Source organism: Magallana gigas, chromosome 4, assembly GCF_963853765.1.
Source record: "Magallana gigas chromosome 4, xbMagGiga1.1, whole genome shotgun sequence".
Taxonomy (NCBI): Eukaryota; Metazoa; Mollusca; class Bivalvia; order Ostreida; family Ostreidae; genus Magallana; species Magallana gigas.
In genome coordinates, this window is record NC_088856.1 from 44,255,651 (window position 1) to 44,272,978 (window position 17,328).

A 17,328-nucleotide genomic window follows, 5' to 3' on the forward strand; every position below is an offset into this window, starting at 1 on the left:
ATTAAATAATTATTTGTAATACATACATTTTTAAATATGTTTATCAAGTATCTGTTGTGAAATTATTCTTAATAAAACTTTAATGTAGAACACTCAGTTTTATTTTCATATACCTATTAGCACCTGTATTGCATTATTAGTGACTTAAAAAAAAAATTTCAATGAATATTAAAATTTTAATTTATTTCAAATCCATTGATATATAATTTTCTATGTGTTTGATTTGCTAAGACCTGTAATAAGTCTATTCAAAAACACACACCAGCTGTTTTCAGTTCATCTGAAAACAGTCTAAGGGTAGCCCAGGGTAGAGTGTTAAGGATATGGCCTATGCGTCAAAAGGTGGCATTAAGGGGTAAAGAGTTAAGCAATGGGGGGTGATGAGGCTTTTCAATCAGTCATTAAAGATGGGGTTCCTCTTAGACGACATTGCGGCTCTAAAAAGATGAAAGTTTACAATACTTAAAAATTTGCACCACACACAACATCATTTTATAAGAAAAAGTCTACAAGTGTACAGTTCAATATAAATCATACCAAAGAAAGGACCAAAGTGGCTGCATCAACATCAGTACAAAAAAGAAAACATTCCTCACAACAAGGGCCAGAAAAGGACAGGGACCACCAGCATAGTACAGTGTCTATGTCCTATAAGAAGGCTGAGTAAAGAAGAGTTTCAGGATGTCGTACAGCAGCAGAAGGATGGAATATTCACAATAAGCGATGCTGAGCGTAGAGGCAGTCAAATGAAGATTTTGCGACCCGGGCCAAGTGAAGTGCAGCTGGTAGACTCCTACATGGATGCAGAGTCACCGAACCCCAATTCCAGACTTTTCAAAGTGCTCCATCAATAAAAAACTGCTAAACTATGGAACCATGCATTTAAAGAGCACTCACAGAAATTCCTGGACTGTGACAGTTCACTGGACTGGAACAAGCATGGGGAGGAAAAGAGAGGCCTGGCATGGATCCTTTCCATTCGATGTAAGAAGTGCCATTACACCAGTCACCCTGAAAAGCTGTACGAGGAAGTCAGTCGATCAGGAAGGGGACGGTGAGCCGCACAGTTTAATGTTGCCATGGCTGTCGGCCACTTGGGTACCGGCCTTACAACAGAGGGCATGCGTGGTATGCTTCTTTGCGCAAACATCGAACCAGCATCAGCCACCAACATTCATCAGACCTGCAACAAAGTAGGCAAAATCATCACTGACGTGAGCAAAAACAGCATGAAGAAAATAAGGCAGGACATTCAAGAGCTTAACGAGAAATGTGGACTTGCCAATACACCTATAAGAGCGGAAGGAGATGCCCGGTATAACAATGCCACCTTCAGTGCGATAGGGAAAACACCATTCCAAGCTGCCACACAAGTTACATACACATTAAGTGAAAATGTTACCAAGAAGAACAATGTTGTGGCAGTGTTTTGTGGCAATAAACTGTGCAAGAAAGGCACCCATCCTAGAGCCAAGGGAAAGGAATTTACCTGCCCCGGACATGAAGGCTGCACTGCAACCATTCCTCCAGAGACCACCATTAAAGACAAAAAGAGATGGGCTGCGAAATGCATCAGTGAGCTGCAAAGTGATGACTGTCCACTCATCATTTCCCATTTCACCAGTGATGGAGATAGTGCTGCTGCTTCCAATGCATCTGAAAAGCAAGGGCATATGATTGAAAACCTTAAAGACCTGCACCACTTCTTTGAATCTCAGAGAAAACAGACTGTTAAGGCTCCATTCAGCAGTCACATGTTTCCTGGAAGAACAAAAGCTATGAGAGAATCCATGCAGAGGAGATTTGCCCTGGACCTGAAGCTTAGATGCAGGACCGAGTAGGAAAACTGCTACAAACACTACTCCAGTGACTTACCTTTGATGAAACGGGCCATGTAAACTGCTGTCTGTTCCATCATCAGCTGCTACCAAGGACAGTGCGGAAAGTCTTGCCAACTTCATTCCTTCTCCTGTTGCGGACTGAAAAACAACAAGTGGAACTCTTCAGTGTTGCCTCGTGACTTTGAATTAAGCATGACAGAAGAAGACATGTGCTTGTTAAAAGACTGTATAAATCTGACTTTGGGACCTAATAATCTTAATAATCCCACCCGCCCGCCATTTTCACCATTTTAATAACTGGATTTATCCTTTGGAAAACCCGGTTAAAAACTGCTAAACTATGGAACCATGCATTTAAAGAGCACTCACAGAAATTCCTGGACTGTGACGGTTCACTGGACTGGAACAAGCATGGGGAGGAAAAGAGAGGCCTGGCATGGATCCTTTCCATTCGATGTAAGAAGTGCCATTACACCAGTCACCGTGAAAAGCTGTACGAGGAAGTCAGTCGATCAGGAAGGGGACGGTGAGCCGCACAGTTTAATGTTGCCATGGCTGTCGGCCACTTGGGTACCGGCCTTACAACAGAGGGCATGCGTGGTATGCTTCTTTGCGCAAACATCGAACCAGCATCAGCCACCAACATTCATCAGACCTGCAACAAAGTAGGCAAAATCATCACTGATGTGAGCAAAAACAGCATGAAGAAAATAAGGCAGGACATTCAAGAGCTTAACGAGAAATGTGGACTTGCCAATACACCTATAAGGGCGGAAGGAGATGCCCGGTATAACAATGCCACCTTCAGTGCGATAGGGAAAACACCATTCCAAGCTGCCACACAAGTTACATACACATTAAGTGAAAATGTTACCAAGAAGAACAATGTTGTGGCAGTGTTTTGTGGCAATAAACTGTGCAAGAAAGGCACCCATCCTAGAGCCAAGGGAAAGGAATTTACCTGCCCCGGACATGAAGGCTGCACTGCAACCATTCCTCCAGAGACCACCATTTAAGACAAAAAGAGATGGGCTGCGAAATGCATCAGTGAGCTGCAAAGTGATGACTGTCCACTCATCATTTCCCATTTCACCAGTGATGGAGATAGTGCTGCTGCTTCCAATGCATCTGAAAAGCAAGGGCATATGATTGAAAACCTCAAAGACCTGCGCCACTTCTTTGAATCTCAGAGAAAACTAACTGCTAAGGCTCCATTCAGCAGTCACATGTTTCCTGGAAGAACAAAAGCTATGAGAGAATCCATGCAGAGGAGATTTGCCCTGGACCTGAAGCTTAGATGCAGGACCGAGTAGGAAAACTGCTACAAACACTACTCCAGTGACTTACCTTTGATGAAACGGGCCATGTAAACTGCTGTCTGTTCCATCATCAGCTGCTACCAAGGACAGTGCGGAAAGTCCTGCCAACTTCATTCCTTCTCCTGTCGCGGACTGAAAAACAACAAGTGGAACTCTTCAGTGTTGCCTTGTGACTTTGAATTAAGCATGACAGAAGACATGTGCTTGTTAAAAGACTGTGTAAATCTGACTTTAAGACTTAATAATCTTGATAGAATTAAATATCACACTTGTACACAAAAATCTGAATCTGTTAATAGGGCATAGTTAAAATCAAATCCAAAATGTATTAAAAGTAGTAGAAATTTTGAAAGTAGAATACATAAAGTTGTGCACTCACTCAATCAGGGTCATGGAAATTCAACATTGGAACTTTGTAAAACTGTAGGGGCACCTGTTGTAAAAGGAAGTAGAGTGGTCCATCATCTAAAACAACAGCAAAATAGGCAAAATTACTTTAAAATGAAACAAAAACTATTAAAATATAAATTCCAAATAAAATTTTATAGATCTAAAAGATATCAGCTCTATGATAAAAAGTCTAAAGACACTTGTAGTAAGTCACTAACAGATCCAAAGTTAAACAGGAAGTAGCTAAGTGGGGCGGGGCGGGGCGGGGGGGGGGGGGGGGGACCACCAGCCCAGTACAGTGTTTATGTCCTATAAAAAGGCTGAGTGAAGAAGAGTTTCAGGATGTCGTACAGCAGCAGAAGGATGGAATATTCACAATAAGCGATGCTGAGCGTAGAGGCAGTCAAATGAAGATTTTGCGACCCGGGCCAAGTGAAGTGCAGCTGGTAGACTCCTACATGGATGCAGAGTCACCGAACCCCAATTCCAGACTTTTCAAAGTGCTCCATCAATAAAAAACTGCTAAACTATGGAACCATGCATTTAAAGAGCACTCACAGAAATTCCCAGACTGTGACAGTTCACTGGACTAAAACCAGCATGGGGAGGAAAAGAGAGGCCTGGCATGGATCCTTTCCATTCGATGTAAGAAGTGCCATTACACCAGTCACCCTGAAAAGCTGTACGAGGAAGTCAGTCGATCAGGAAGGGGACGGTGAGCCGCACAGTTTAATGTTGCCATGGCTGTCGGCCACTTGGGTACCGGCCTTACAACAGAGGGCATGCGTGGTATGCTTCTTTGCGCAAACATCGAACCAGCATCAGCCACCAACATTCATCAGACCTGCAACAAAGTAGGCAAAATCATCACTGATGTGAGCAAAAACAGCATGAAGAAAATAAGGCAGGACATTCAAGAGCTTAACGAGAAATGTGGACTTGCCAATACACCTATAAGAGCGGAAGGAGATGCCCGGTATAACAATGCCACCTTCAGTGCGATAGGGAAAACACCATTCCAAGCTGCCACACAAGTTACATACACATTAAGTGAAAATGTTACCAAGAAGAACAATGTTGTGGCAGTGTTTTGTGGCAATAAACTGTGCAAGAAAGGCACCCATCCTAGAGCCAAGGGAAAGGAATTTACCTGCCCCGGACATGAAGGCTGCACTGCAACCATTCCTCCAGAGACCACCATTTAAGACAAAAAGAGATGGGCTGCGAAATGCATCAGTGAGCTGCAAAGTGATGACTGTCCACTCATCATTTCCCATTTCACCAGTGATGGAGATAGTGCTGCTGCTTCCAATGCATCTGAAAAGCAAGGGCATATGATTGAAAACCTCAAAGACCTGCGCCACTTCTTTGAATCTCAGAGAAAACTAACTGCTAAGGCTCCATTCAGCAGTCACATGTTTCCTGGAAGAACAAAAGCTATGAGAGAATCCATGCAGAGGAGATTTGCCCTGGACCTGAAGCTTAGATGCAGGACCGAGTAGGAAAACTGCTACAAACACTACTCCAGTGACTTACCTTTGATGAAACGGGCCATGTAAACTGCTGTCTGTTCCATCATCAGCTGCTACCAAGGACAGTGCGGAAAGTCCTGCCAACTTCATTCCTTCTCCTGTCGCGGACTGAAAAACAACAAGTGGAACTCTTCAGTGTTGCCTTGTGACTTTGAATTAAGCATGACAGAAGACATGTGCTTGTTAAAAGACTGTGTAAATCTGACTTTAAGACTTAATAATCTTGATAGAATTAAATATCACACTTGTACACAAAAATCTGAATCTGTTAATAGGGCATAGTTAAAATCAAATCCAAAATGTATTAAAAGTAGTAGAAATTTTGAAAGTAGAATACATAAAGTTGTGCACTCACTCAATCAGAGTCATGGAAATTCAACATTGGAACTTTGTAAATCTGTAGGGGCACCTGTTGTAAAAGGAAGTAGAGTGGTCCATCATCTAAAACAACAGCAAAATAGGCAAAATTACTTTAAAATGAAACAAAAACTATTAAAATATAAATTCCAAATAAAATTTTATAGATCTAAAAGATATCAGCTCTATGATAAAAAGTCTAAAGACACTTATAGTAAGTCACTAACAGATCCAAAGTTAAACAGGAAGTAGCTAAGTGGGGCGGGGCGGGGCGGGGGGGGGGGGGGGGGGGGGGGGGACCACCAGCCCAGTACAGTGTTTATGTCCTATAAAAAGGCTGAGTGAAGAAGAGTTTCAGGATGTCGTACAGCAGCAGAAGGATGGAATATTCACAATAAGCGATGCTGAGCGTAGAGGCAGTCAAATGAAGATTTTGCGACCCGGGCCAAGTGAAGTGCAGCTGGTAGACTCCTACATGGATGCAGAGTCACCGAACCCCAATTCCAGACTTTTCAAAGTGCTCCATCAATAAAAAACTGCTAAACTATGGAACCATGCATTTAAAGAGCACTCACAGAAATTCCCAGACTGTGACAGTTCACTGGACTAAAACCAGCATGGGGAGGAAAAGAGAGGCCTGGCATGGATCCTTTCCATTCGATGTAAGAAGTGCCATTACACCAGTCACCCTGAAAAGCTGTACGAGGAAGTCAGTCGATCAGGAAGGGGACGGTGAGCCGCACAGTTTAATGTTGCCATGGCTGTCGGCCACTTGGGTACCGGCCTTACAACAGAGGGCATGCGTGGTATGCTTCTTTGCGCAAACATCGAACCAGCATCAGCCACCAACATTCATCAGACCTGCAACAAAGTAGGCAAAATCATCACTGATGTGAGCAAAAACAGCATGAAGAAAATAAGGCAGGACATTCAAGAGCTTAACGAGAAATGTGGACTTGCCAATACACCTATAAGAGCGGAAGGAGATGCCCGGTATAACAATGCCACCTTCAGTGCGATAGGGAAAACACCATTCCAAGCTGCCACACAAGTTACATACACATTAAGTGAAAATGTTACCAAGAAGAACAATGTTGTGGCAGTGTTTTGTGGCAATAAACTGTGCAAGAAAGGCACCCATCTTAGAGCCAAGGGAAAGGAATTTACCTGCCCCGGACATGAAGGCTGCACTGCAACCATTCCTCCAGAGACCACCATTAAAGACAAAAAGAGATGGGCTGCGGAATGCATCAGTGAGCTGCAAAGTGATGCTGTCCACTCATCATTTCCCATTTCACCAGTGATGGAGATAGTGCTGCTGCTTCCAATGCATCTGAAAATCAAGGGCATATGATTGAAAACCTTAAAGACCTGCACCACTTCTTTGAATCTCAGAGAAAACAGACTGTTAAGGCTCCATTCAGCAGTCACATGTTTCCTGGAAGAACGAAAGCTATGAGAGAATCCATGCAGAGGAGATTTGCCCTGGACCTGAAGCTTAGATGCAGGACCGAGTACGAAAACTGCTACAAACACTACTCCAGTGACTTACCTTTGATGAAACGGGCCATGTAAACTGCTGTCTGTTCCATCATCAGCTGCTACCAAGGACAGTGCGGAAAGTCCTGCCAACTTCATTCCTTCTCCTGTCGCGGACTGAAAAACAACAAGTGGAACTCTTCAGTGTTGCCTTGTGACTTTGAATTAAGCATGACAGAAGACATGTGCTTGTTAAAAGACTGTGTAAATCTGACTTTAAGACTTAATAATCTTGATAGAATTAAATATCACACTTGTACACAAAATTCTGAATCTGTTAATAGGGCATAGTTAAAATCAAATCCAAAATGTATTACAAGAAGTAGAAATTTTGAAAGTAGAATACATAAAGTTGTGCACTCACTCAATCAGGGTCATGGAAATTCAACATTGGAACTTTGTGAATCTGTAGGGGCACCTGTTGTAAAAGGAAGTAGAGTGGTCCATCATCTAAAACAACAGCAAAATAGGCAAAATTACTTTAAAATGAAACTAGAGGTACTGTGAGCAAGCTCACAATTGATACCCCCTGCTAAGATAAAAATCATAATGCGTGTATTTTTCCAATTATAGGAAATATTGGATGAATCTATTTCACCGTCTATTTTCTTTAAATAACTGTTGGTCATAAGCAATAATTGTGTGAAGTAAGAATATTCAATGCTTCTCCATCAGAAAGATAATGACCGGACACAAATTTTGCACTTTTTCTGCCAGTGACCTAGACCTTGCCCAAATGACCTTGGGTCAAGGTCATGACACACCCTTTGGTCCTAAGCAATATTTGTGTGAAGTTAGAACATTCAATGCTTCTCCATAAGAAAGATAATGACCGGACACAAATTTTGCACTATTTTCCCAACGACCTTGACCTTGCCCAAATGACCTTGGATCAAGGTCATGACACACCCTTAGGTCATTAGCAATCTTTGTATGAATTAAGAACTTCAAATGTTTCTCCATAAGAAAGATATGGGCCGGACAAAAATTTTGTATGTTTTTTTTGCCAGTGACCTTGAACTTGCCCGAATGACCTTGGGTAAAGGTCATGACACACCTTTAGGTCATAAGCAATCTTTGTATGAAGTAAGAATTTCCAATGTTTCTCCATAAGAAAGATATGGACCGGACACGAATTTTGTATTTTTTCTGCCAGTGACCTTGACCTCGCCCAAATGACCTTGGGTCAAGATCATGACACACCCTTAGGTCATAAGCAATCTTTGTGTGAAGTTAAAACTTCCAATGTTTCTCCATAAGAAAGATATGGACCGGACACGATTGCACAGACAGACGGACGGACAGACACACATTAGGCTATTTATTGGGTTCGTCAAGTCCAAGTTCTGTTGGATATTGCTTATTGGATATGAAAAAACCGTACATACGAGAGTGTAGTTTTTGGGTTGTAACTGTTTTAATCTAATTGGGTAAATATATTTAAGTGTCCACATTTATTGAATTTATTTTTTATTTTTCTTTATTCATTCCAAATCAATGCTTGTTTTATTGTTTGTAGGTATATTGTGACAAAACTGCAAATGTTTTGTGTGAGGCAAACTATTTTTTTGTGAAGTTGTTTTGCTAAGATAAAAAAATATTATTTCCTTCTACAATTTACCTTAAAGTGCTTCCTACTGAAAAGCATGTTATTCATTACAAGAAAATTAAGCAAGTCTTATGATAAAGTCCCATTCATATTTGATACAAACAAGTAGCCAACAGGTATTCTACTCCTGTCCAGCTTCTCTTGGTTACCTGTATCCTATCAATGTAAATACAACCCAACAAGAATTAGAAACCTGTCCAAACCTTCTTGATTACTTATTTTCCTTAAATGGAATGCAACCTAATAAATATTGGACACCTGTCCAAATCCTCCTGGCTATCTTTCTTTCTTAACTGGAATACGACCCAATGAAAATCGGACACCTGTCCAAATCCTCTTGGTTACCTGTCTCCCTTTCATGGAATACAACCCAATAGAAATAAGAAACCTGTACAAATCCTCCTGGCTACCTTTCTTCTCCAATTGGCATACAACCCAACAATAATTGGGCACCTGTACAAATGTTCTTGGCCACCTTTCTTCCTTAACTGGCATACAACTCAAAAAGAATCGGACACCTGTCCAAATCCTCCTGGCTATCTTTCTTCCTTTACTGGATTACAACCCAACAAAAGTCGGAGACTTGTCCAAATCCTCTTTTGTAATTTTTTATTCCTTTACTGGAATACAACCCAATAAAAGTTGGACACCTGTCTAAATCTTCTTGGTTACCTTTCTTCCTTTACTAGAATACAACCCACTAAAAGTTGGACACTTGTCCAAATCTTCTTGGTTACCTTTATTCCTTTACTGGAATATAACCCAACAAAAGTCGGACACTTGTCCAAATCCTCTTGGTTACCTTTCTTCCTTTACTAGAATACAACCCAATAAAAGTTGGACACTTGTCCAAATCTTCTTGGTTACCTTTCCTCCTTTACTGGAATATAACCCAACAAAAGTCGGACACTTGTCCAAATCCTCTTGGTTACCTTTCTTCCTTTAATACTAGAATACAACACAATAAAAGTTGGACACTTGTCCAAATCCTCTTGGTTACCTTTCTTCCTTTACTGGAATATAACCCACTAAAAGTTGGACACCTGTCCAAATCCTCTTGGTTACCTTCCTTCCTTAACTATAATACAACTCAACAAGAATTGGACACGGTCCAAATCCTGTAGGTAACCGATTTTTCTCTAATTGAAATACAACCCAACAAGATCTGGACACCTGGCTCTCCAAATCCTCTTTGTTACCTATCTTCCTTAACTGATATATAACCTAACAGATATTTGGAACATCTGTTGGCATTTTTCTTCAATATCTGTTCTCCTGCATTAGAATACAACCCAATCAGTAGAGGGCATTTATATAGCCCTTGTTTTGTACTCAAGATTCCTAATTAAATACGAGGAATGTATAACCACATTGAATCACAAGAAGCAAATCTCACGAGATTTTAACATTTCGTTTTTATTTTTCAAAAAACAATTGGCATTCATAAGCATTATAAGCATTAAATAGTTCAAATATTTTTTGAACACTACATATCTGGTTTAGAAACCTTTACAAATATCAATTTATGATAGGTCAAGGTACATGTACCATCATTTTGCAACTACCTGGCTGTTATGCAAATGACAATTTAGCAATTAACAATTTTTCTAAGCATGGATCTTAAATAATTGCAACATGGCCACAGTTCAAGAAAATTCAAGCAATATAATGAAAATATTTTGTCCACAAACCTTCAATTCATCTACCACAAAGTATATGTAATTACCAAACTAAGAGGTGTCAACTTTCTTTTGTTTTTATCTTCAAAACACAGAAAGATAATAATCTAGGCTTTGATACAAAGATATATTTATGACAAAGGGCAAACGTTGTCTTAAATAAATCAAGTGCTTAGTTACAAAAATTGGCAATCAGTTCCTTTAATAAAAGAAGTTCTCATCAAATGAAGAAAATCCATGAAAATACTACAAATAATTTTATACTACTATACTGCTAAATAAATTGCAATCTTGCAATAATTTGACTTGATCAAACAAAATTCTCATCAAATGTCCAATTAAATGAAAATGTACTTTTGAATGATAACATTCTCAAACTGATTACATCCTTTCTAAAAAGGTACAATGCATGTCTTTCTCACAATAAAAGAAATTACCATTGATTCAATTTCAGTGAAAAGTATGGTAAACGGTGATGAAAATGAAAAACAAATTGTCTCAAAACTAAAAAAATAAAAATTCACTGTAATAAGAGCAAGGAGGAAGATGAAAACAAACATCATTACATAATTAAGTTTTGCTGTAGATTTTAGATCCAAAGACTGTCAAGGTGGTTTTATTTTTTATTTTATTTTTTTTTTGGGGGGGGGGCAGACTCCACACTTTCTTCTTTAGAGTTTCCCATAGCTTATTATATTAGCTCTGCTTTCCTCTATTTACATATTTCAAGTTATTCTTCCTGGAGTGGTGTTCGAGATCAGACATTCTCTGAAATATTCCTTAACCTCCTCCAGTTCAGCCTCCGTCCATTTCATTCATGCTGCAATGAAACAAATTTGTACGTCACATAAAATATGTTAATTAAATAAAGATAGAAAATAAAATAACTCAAATCATATCTTAACAAGGACTGAAACACACACTTGGCCTCATTTACAATTAATTACTTTGCACACAAAGTTTGACTGATAATATCCTGTTTGGATGGAGTTTGAAATTAGAAAAGTTAATTGAATTAATAGATTAACTCAAATCAGTCATGTGGTATGATATGAAGAAAAAAATATTTACTAGATGAAGGTTTTCTTTCCTCGAAGTGATGTATCCTCTTATTCATCTTCCTGTATGTCTTCTTCCTCTATCACTACAAGAAAGTTTTATTCAATTAATTGCAACTGAAAAGTGCTTTTTTCCCAATTTATCAAGTTCCAGAAACCAAATTTTCAAATACCTTTACAACAAACGGTTTACATCTAACTGTTCATCAAAGGAATATAATTATGATGGTGTAAACAAGCAAGCAGTAAAAAAATGTTCATTACAATTTTTTTTCCTTTGTCTGCATTCACACTGAAATATTAAGAAAATTAAATACAGGAATCCATATCTCAAAACTTTTGAAATAGCAAATTAATGTGCTTTTCACTTGAAGATAACATGCATTAAGATGTTTCTAAGAAAAGAAAAAAAAGCACAAAAAATATTACATACACTTACTTTTTTCCGTCAAGGAACATGCTCCTGGCCACCAAACACCCCCATCCAGGAGAAGAGCTACAGCATCTCCTGAAATACAAGGAAATCGATTTAAAAAAATTTCATAAGGCTTGATCATTGTGTCATGCTTCTGCTTAAATTCAAGCCAAGGTTACATTCACTATTTATTTGATATACACCTGTCAGTGTTCTAACCATAGAAACCAAACTTCTTGTTTCTTTATGGCCATTTAATCTAGAGTTTAAAATGCAAACACACAAATACACATGAATTTACAAGTGTAAGATACCAACAATCATAGCAGCTTGGTCCTCACAACACGCTACCGCCATGTTCTTTACCTTCAATTTACTACAGAAAGTAAAATATTTAATGTGGCACGTATCATTATATGCTCTTACCTTACAATTAGCACATCTTTTGTTCTCTTGGTAGTTGATCCACCTGTGCATAATAAAAATGCAAATATATTTCTATATTTATACTTATAATGGACTTACTGATTCACGATATCCAACAAAAAAATTGGACAAGCGATTTATTAATATTATTTTACCCAACAATGTATTCATCGTCAAAAATATACAAGATGTTAGCATAGTATAAAAATTCATAATCCACATTTACGATTTCTCACTTTCATAAATAATATAGTTTTTAATATATAGCCTGGTATAGTGTTAAATCTAGGATTTGAAAAGGGCATGTTAAATAATGGTGAAAAGGGCACTTTTCTCTGCGGTAAATATTATAAAACCTTGAAAGAGGCACCTTTTTTTGCGGTAATATTATAAATCATTAATCCTTAGAAACAAGTGTATTTTAAGGAAAATTTTGCATCGTAATCAAATGTGACCTCAAGATCTGTAATGAAACAATATTATTGTACAAAAAATGATTTGCTTTTGCATTCACATATTAAGTGTTATTCAATATTTTATTTTCATTTTTTTTTCTCTCTTAAATTGATTTACATTTATTTTCATCCCTTAGAACAGTCTGACTAGTTTTAAAGTATAATGCATTAAAAATTCTTTATTTCATTTAGGCTATATGTAAACTTGAACACATCTGTATCCAGTAATGAATCATAGGACATGTATAATGTAGACAATATTCTCTTTTGAGAAGTAGACAGGCATAGCATGAGTGTAGACTATGCCTGTTCACTTCTCAATCAAAAGAAAATAAGTAGACAACTGATGGCAAAATTATTAAACCCTTTTTACCACAGAAATTTGGATATTGAAATTGTTATTTTAGGGTTTTTAAAAATCAAGTGGCATTCAAATCTGCAAAACAATATTGCAATCTTTTATTATGAATTAATTAAGTTTCTGCATTCTTCAAGAAGTGTAGTTACGTTTTTTGGGAAACAGAGAAAATTCTGGTTAATCTGACGATACTTTAAAGCTTAGAAAAGAATAGAAAAACTTCACATCTAGTTTTTTTATTAAAATGTTTCTTTAGTCAAATCATGGTTTTAGATGCCTCGGTGTTGAAATTTCAAATTATCTCCATAAAATATATTCTTTTGTGTTAATTCTATTTTTAAGATAACCTTACGATGTCTCAGTGTTAATCTAGCTTGTACAATTAGCCTACTAATTTCAAGGAGATAATACAGTTGTTATTTATCAAATTATTGCACCAGTAATTAGGTGTCAAATCACCCATTTAACAGGACAGCTGTGTATACCCCCTCAGCTTGGGCCTCTCTATAGTGTTTAACTGTATTGTCTATTGTCTCAGGTCACTCGTGCGTGAAGTCCAGCAAGTTCGGGTTTAACTTTGCAAAAAACAGAGGCTAGGACAATGGTGGTTTTGAATTGAATTTACTTTCAATAAAAAGGGCATCCGCTATTCAATGTATGTTAAGACGATCAAGACAGAGGAAATTCGAAATACACATAAGTCCTTTTATTACTATAATTATCCGAATGTAGTTCAAAATTGATTAATAAAGTAAAATATCCTTATGTTTGACAAAATGTATCAAAGCAAGACTTATTTTTAAAGTGTGAATAAATCAAGAAACTTACTTTTTGGATCTTGACCTCGTGCTCACTATGCCTTGCAGACGCCATTGTTGTTGTGTGTGATATCAAACGCTTGAAAGAACAAGATTAACGGAGGTTGCTTTTCGGAACTCTCGGGAGTTACTATGACCGCAGCTTAGCTAAATTTAGTGTTCCGAAAGTATGATATAGAAGCGAATACATGGTGCGTCCATAGAAGCAACTTTTTCAGACACTTTATTGGACAAGTCGCAGTGTCTAAGTTTAGTTGGGTACTAACTTTCATGTACCCAATTAAGGCATTTTAAGTAGATTAAGCGACACTTCCTCTTGGGTATACCCAATAAGAAAAAAGTACCCAATTAGTACCAATTAAGTATAAAAAGAACCCAATACATGCACTCTCGTAAACACGGACGGACAGACGGACAGACGGACAGACGGACAAGGTGATTCCTATATACCCCCCCAAACTTCGTTTGCGGGGGGTATAACAAAAACTATTAAAATATAAATTCCAAAGAAAATTTTATAGATCTAAAAGATATCAGCTCTATGATAAAAAGTCTAAAGACACTTGTAGTAAGTCACTAACAGATCCAAAGTTAAACAGGAAGTAGCTAAGTGGGGGGGGGGGGACCACCAGCCCAGTACAGTGTCTATGTCCTATAAAAGGGCTGAGTGAAGAAGAGTTTCATGATGTCGTACAGCAGCAGAAGGATGGAATATTCACAATAAGCGATGCTGAGCGTAGAGGCAGTCAAATGAAGATTTTGCGACCCGGGCCAAGTGAAGTGCAGCTAGTAGACTCCTACATGGATGCAGAGTCACCAAACCCCTATTCCAGACTTTTCAAAGTGCTCCATCAAGAAACAAGTGAAAAGCTGTCAATGTAACACCAAACCGGGTTTTCTTTTATGTGAACTGTATCCATAATCCATGTCAACCCGTATCCAGTGAAATGGATAAGGTGAAAGGGTACATGTACCCTATATGCAATATTTTGCCAAAAAATGACTAAGTTCAAAAGCTAGTATTTTTTTCATTAATAATCAGAAATTGAAATACTAGCAATATGCACACCTCTGATATATGTACAATTGATCTGCAAAAAACAACTTCCTATCTTGAAAACTGTAGGAGGAGTTATCCGTACAATGAAGGTACCCTATATGCAATATTTTGCCAAAAAATGACTAAGTTCAAAAGCTAGTATTTTTTTCATAAATAATCAGAAATCAAAATCCTAGCAATATGCACACGTCTGATATATGTACAATTTATCTGCAAAAGAACAACTTCCTATCTTGAAAACTGTAGGAGGAGTTATCCGTACAATGAGGGAACCCTTTTGGCAGCCGCACGCCCGCCCGCCCGCCCGTACGCCCACCCGCCCGCCATTTTCACCATTTTAAAAACCGGATTTTTCCTTTGGAAAACCCGGTTAAAAACTGCTAAACTATGGAACCATGCATTTAAAGAGCACTCACAGAAATTCCTGAGGCCTGGCATGGATCCTTTCCATTCGATGTAAGAAGTGCCATTACACCAGTCACCCTGAAAAGCTGTACGAGGAAGTCAGTCGATCAGGAAGGGGACGGAGAGCCGCACAGTTTAATGTTGCCATGGCTGTCGGCCACTTGGGTACCGGCCTTACAACAGAGGGCATGCGTGGTATGCTTCTTTGCGCAAACATCGAACCAGCATCAGCCACCAACATTCATCAGATCTGCAACAAAGTAGGCAAAATCATCACTGATGTGAGCAAAAACAGCATGAAGAAAATAAGGCAGGACATTCAAGAGCTTAACGAGAAATGTGGACTTGCCAATACACCTATAAGAGCGGAAGGAGATGTCCGGTATAACAATGCCACCTTCAGTGCGATAGGGAAAACACCATTCCAAGCTGCCACACAAGTTAAATACACATTAAGTGAAAATGTTACCAAGAAGAACAATGTTGTGGCAGTGTTTTGTGGCAATAAACTGTGCAAGAAAGGCACCCATCTTAGAGCCAAGGGAAAGGAATTTACCTGCCCCGGACATGAAGGCTGCACTGCAACCATTCCTCCAGAGACCACCATTAAAGACAAAAAGAGATGGGCTGAGGAATGCATCAGTGAGCTGCAAAGTGATGACTGTCCACTCATCATTTCCCATTTCACCAGTGATGGAGATAGTGCTGCTGCTTCCAATGCATCTGAAAAGCAAGGGCATATGATTGAAAACCTCAAAGACCTGCGCCACTTCTTTGAATCTCAGAGAAAACAGACTGCTAAGGCTCCATTCAGCAGTCACATGTTTCCTGGAAGAACAAAAGCTATGAGAGAATCCATGCAGAGGAGATTTGCCCTGGACCTGAAGCTTAGATGCAAGACCGAGTAGGAAAACTGCTACAAACACTACTCAAGTCACTTGCCGTATTTTCCCGACGACCTGTCGATGCGGATGACTCGTTGAATTCCTCATTTTTGGCCAAAATTTTAACAAAATCCTACGATACGTCGATTTAGACCATACGTCGATCTTATCACTTCAAAATGGCGTATAAAACTGCAGTTACATTATCAGTGTATGATGCCACGATGTCCCCGATATTGCTACCAATTATTATCAATGATTAACAGTTAAACAATTATGCTTTATACTTATGAATCATATTTTCAAATACCGGTAACATCTACAAAGTCGCTTGCATTTTAAACAATTCCCGATATCGCACGTTATGCTAAACTAAACTTACTTTGTCAGAAATATTTTATTCCCAAGCATTAAAATAATTATCCACTCTGACTATCGCCAGTGTATTCGCCATTACATAACTAGCCACCTGTTGACTCAGCGCGTGGTCAATGTTTGTTTAACAATTTCCGGTGTCATGGGCATGCCCCTGTCTTGTGTCCGACTTCAAAGGGGGATCTCAAGTGCAGAAAGCTTAGCAATTACTATATGATTTGATGAAACTTGTTTACTTTGTATCCAGTAATGCAGTTACACGCTATTGTTTTACATAGTCACTGTTAGAAATACAGTACCTGGCCATAATACAGTACGCAAAATGGCCGCCGTGTCAGTAAAACTTTTTCACATTTGGAAGATTTGTTTGTTATTTTTTCACATGATTTAAAGAAAATTTCTCTTACCTTATCAGTACTTGGTAATATATCCTTTTGCCTTTATTACAGCCCTTAATCTTTTAGGAATTGACGTATACAGACTTTTTATAGTGTCGGAAGAGATCGAGGCCCATATTTCTTTAACAACGCGAATCAAGTCCTGTCTATTTTTGATTTCATGTAAGCGGTGTTCTAATCGAATCTTAATTGTTCTCCATACAATTTCAATAATGTTAATATCTGGTGATTGACTTGGCCATGTAAGTGTATCTATATTATTTTCATCTTTCCATGCAACCGTCTGTCTAGACTGATGTACGGGGCAGTTATCTTCTTGCAACATCCACGGACTGTCACTGAATTCTTTCGCAACAATTGGCCACAAATTGTTATCCAAAACAGAAATATACTTCTCGGAATTAATATTC

At 38.6% G+C, this 17,328-nt stretch overlaps 2 long non-coding RNA genes across 3 annotated transcripts; both read right to left on the reverse strand.

The window, feature by feature from the left end:
• Positions 1 to 374: 374 nt before the first annotated feature.
• On the reverse strand, positions 375 to 1,835 carry LOC136274845 (uncharacterized). The gene is made up of 3 exons (XR_010713269.1): positions 1,490 to 1,835; positions 898 to 1,183; positions 375 to 437 (listed from the first exon to the last, which is right to left on the reverse strand). It is a non-coding gene; the product is annotated as an uncharacterized lncRNA (long non-coding RNA).
• Positions 1,836 to 9,983: 8,148 nt separating this feature from the next.
• Positions 9,984 to 14,270, reverse strand: LOC105323162 (uncharacterized). 2 transcript variants are annotated; one of them, XR_010713262.1, is made up of 5 exons: positions 12,536 to 14,270; positions 12,166 to 12,208; positions 11,764 to 11,832; positions 11,338 to 11,410; positions 9,984 to 11,086 (listed from the first exon to the last, which is right to left on the reverse strand). It is a non-coding gene; the product is annotated as an uncharacterized lncRNA (long non-coding RNA). The 2 variants fall into 2 exon arrangements; XR_004603378.2 differs by having other exon boundaries at positions 13,807 to 14,260.
• Positions 14,271 to 17,328: the final 3,058 nt, after the last annotated feature.